Source organism: Gopherus evgoodei, chromosome 2 (assembly GCF_007399415.2).
Source record: "Gopherus evgoodei ecotype Sinaloan lineage chromosome 2, rGopEvg1_v1.p, whole genome shotgun sequence".
In the NCBI taxonomy this organism is placed as follows: Eukaryota; Metazoa; Chordata; order Testudines; family Testudinidae; genus Gopherus; species Gopherus evgoodei.
In genome coordinates, this window is record NC_044323.1 from 187,700,928 (window position 1) to 187,705,213 (window position 4,286).

Below are 4,286 nucleotides of genomic sequence, written 5' to 3' on the forward strand. Positions count from 1 at the left end.
ACAGAGAATCTTTCATCAACCACAAATTAAAAGAGTTCCTAAAAAAAACTCTGAAAACTTGCTCTCTCTCTTTTTTTTTTTGCAAAATATAATGGCAGTTTGACAAAATGGTTTCAACAAAATGTTGCTAGACATGAAAGAAAAAATGTAGTCATTTTCCAAATTCAAACTGCTTTTAGTCAAGTCTTGTCATGTGATTACCACTGTTAATGGCAGGCTGAAACTAAATGGGGAGGGGGTGTCAAGAAGAAAACAAATAAAGAAATATTCCCCAAAAATGGCTGAAGTAGGAGACTTTGAGATGTAATATAGTTCGGAGTTGTTTTAGGCTGTTATGTCAAGTGATCCGACTAACCCACTGTGATTGAAAGCACCCCTGTATTCACACCCCACACACTATGTAATAATCTTTGCACAAAATATGCCTTGTAAGTTATCATCTGAAAACTAATAAAACACTGATCATTAATATTCTTGTGTAATGTACGTATGAAATATGTATTAAGAGTTATGAACATAAGCTAAAATCATGACTACAATGTGTTTATTAGACAAAGTGTGGAAAGGAGGTAAACCAGTTTCTCAAAGACAAAGGACAAGCTAAAGTCTCTAGCCAGGTGTGTCAAAGTTGATTGGCAATCTCTGGTCAAGTGGCTATTCTTTGGCAATGAAGTGAGGTAGAAACAGATCAATCTTCATTTTAGCAAACAATATAGAACCTCCTTCATGTCACCTTCTTTACTGTTGAATAAACTTTGCTTTGAGGGGTAACCCTCAGAAGAATCCACTTCAACAGTAAATTGTATTATAAAAGAAAGTGGCAGAAAACCCAAAGCACTGTCTCTCTCTCTCTCTCTCAATTTTACCTAAGATGATAAAAGAACCTGCCCTTTGACTTCTGGGTGAGGTCTTGACCTGAGAATTTGGTCAGCCCTGTTTCGGGAAACACATGGTAAGGATTTACCTTTAAGCAAATCTAGCTTCTTGAGTTTTAGCTACAAGGAACGTTTTATCCTCATCACTTTTGTAACCATTTCTGACTGTAATACCTGAATTCACTTAAAATCTTATCTTCTTAATAAACTTATTTAATTTTTTTAATCTAAGCAATCTTTTTTTAATCTAAGTGTTTAAACTGAACCATTTGGTAACTCCAGTTAAAGTAGCAAAGTGTTGAATACTGACCTTTTACAGGGGCAATGGACCTGTAATATCTGAACTAAAAAGGGCTAAATAGTGCAGAACATATATTTTGGAAAGATTCAGGACTGGGAGTGCGCTGGGATCACCCTGCAAGTAGTAACCCAGGTTGGTAGAAGCCAGAGTGTGACTGGAGTGTTGCTGACAGGCTGCTGGGGTCAGAGGTGCTGGACAGGACTGCAGCTATTCATAGACACTCAGGGTTTGATCTGCATGTTGTTAAGGCTGTTTGTGAATGGCCCTGTTTGAGAGCTACAACAGCAAAGCACTGTGAGATAGATGGTGACAACTCCTCGTTGGTCTGGATTGCACCCCAGAATGTGACACCCACTTACTCTAAAAAATCACAACAAGACTATGTTTCAAGAGTTGATAACTAATTCACAAACCTCTTTTCTGCCATTCAGCTCAAAAACTATCTTCCAAGTTGGTTTGGGGTCTGGTACAAGTTAAGAACATAAATTCAAAAAGGTGCAACAGATACATAAGGAACTACATGCACAAATCAAGTAATTTCAGATGCATACAAAAATTAGCAGTGCGAACACATGAAACACATGTACATGTCTGTGCATGCAAACAGGGGGGTTTGGGTGCTCTGTATGTGTGAGGTGAGTTGCAGATGCACAGAATGCTTGGCAATCAACTAACTAAAAACATAATAAAAACTAGAATGATAATTATATACATTACAACTCCATTGAGCTAAACATATCAGAGTAGAATAGAAAATTTGGGATAAGTAAAGATGTGGTTGCCTGGGGAAGTCTTCAACTAGTGTGCTCCCTTTAAAGCCAGTTGGCTTGCAAATTTACTTGACACGCTAGCCACTGATCTGGGCTTGTGGAACCGAGAATTCAGCTTTGGAAGAACTGGAGACACTAGTTAGTAGAAAGCTCTGTAGTCACCTAGCATTGGAGAAGTGAGCCAGCAGTTCCTCACTAGGCCTTGATGAAATACAGTGAAGCTGAAAAAACAGACTCAAGTTTTACAACAGAGCTCCAGCTAACCAAGAGCTCCAGCTAATCATGTTTCAGTTGAACAGGGTTGAAATATGTTTTCTTTCTTCAACAAAAGTTAAATATTTCATATAATATTTTACATCTTTCAATAAGGAAGTGTTACAGTGATTCATTTAACTGTGAAGAAAAAATATGGAGTTTTTTTCTTAAAAGTACTGCCCAAAATTATTCAGACTAAATACTACTAAGAAATAACGTGGACACGCTGTTGGCAAAGACAGACTTTGATTACCGATAGCAATTTCTACCCTGAGAATTTACCAGTACTATTTTGTCTAGCAGAAGAGGCCATACTGCTACATGAATGCAATAGAAATTAACTGAACAATGCAAAGAAAAATATAATATAGTTTCAGCCGATGGGAGAGTTCAAAGGGTATTCCCAAATTCCTACCAAGAGCTAAAGGCAAGTATATTTGTGAAAGTTGGACTAAATAAACTATATTTTGCTTAATCGTCATAAGAAATGAGAATATTTTTATATACAGAGTGTATATTGCAGCTAAATAGGGCTGGTACAGTATTTAACTGGTCATTTTGTATGCAATATAGACAGTAGAATTGCGGAAACACAAAAAAGAATAGTCGTTATCACATTTAATGTTGAAGGAGAAGCAATGCCCAGATTTCCCATTCCGTTCTGTCTGATATGATCTATCCATGCATTCATCCGGTGCTCCTCAGCAGAGTATCTTGACACCTACTTTAGCCATTTGTACACAGAATTACCACATGTATGCATACAAATGAAATAATTTCATGCACTTATGTTTTTGAATATGCACCTGGACATGCACAGTTATGAAATCCTGATCCAGTAAAGCTCTGTTACCTGGCACTGAATCATTACCATAGCTTTCACCTTGTGTGTGTACCTTTTCTATCACATCTATCATATACCTAGACTATGTGGGAGTTGGGCAAGAAGATAGTTTTTCTATGACAATGACTGATTTTTGGCTACACTTAACCCCCACTTTGTTTTAATCCTGTTCTCACTAAAAGATACAGAGTGCTTAAATGGTGGGAGAATAGAAATCAATAAATAGAGTGAGGGCATTCTCCCCTTCCCCCCCCCATTTTATTTTCTTGTTTATCCAACTTCCGCTTCTGTATTTCCCCCCCAGTATGCAGTAATGAGGCGTATCAGTGTGGAATGTCCACACCGACACCCTCTGGTCCCTATTTATCACTGAAAATACACCTTCATTTAAAAATCTTCAAATTTTTTGTATTAATCTGTCTCTTTAAAGCAAAAGAGATTTGTTTGCCCATTAACCCTTTGAAATGTAGGAATTTTGTGTTAGTTGCCTGGCAAGAGTTGTGCACCACAAACAGAAAGTTATAACTCAATGCCTTCTGCAAGGACATGACAACACTGGCAACACTGGCTTTAAATCTCACATGTAACATTAGAGCTCTCTCAGTCCAGGTGGATCTCAGACACTTGTTTCTTCTTGGCCTCAAGGTGACTGCTAGCTTAATCAACCATACCAACTTTGTGAGTGGTCCCTCAATCTGGGATTTTCTTATTGCAAATTGCATATTATGCATCAGTTACAGCTAGTACACCAGGAGAAATTTTAGACAGCTACTTCTACAGACTGTCCCTTTCTACATCCCTGATGAACACAAACCAGAGAATTAAACTCAGCACCTCAGCATTAATTTATCATTGGAGAGCTTTATTTGGCTCCTGTGACTGTTTCTTTTTTTATGCGAGCTCTTCCCATGTTGTCATGAATTACTGTTTGGCAGGTGTTTTTCAGCTGCTACCCTACATCAGGAAGCAGACATTCTGCCTTTGTGTCCCTAATGAAGGTAATGTAGCCTATAAGACATAATAACCCATTCCTTGTGGCCACTAAAGGAACTGCAAATCCCATAATGGAACACCAGTTAGTAGGAGAGGAGAGAGAGTAGGTGTCTGCACTAAAAAGAGTCCACACACCTAATGTATTTCTGAAAAATGATAGTTTTCCCACAAGACATACGGGAACAACTTCTTTGTGTATGATGTCCCTTCGCACAGACAAGGCCAATCTATTTGACAGATAACAGTAA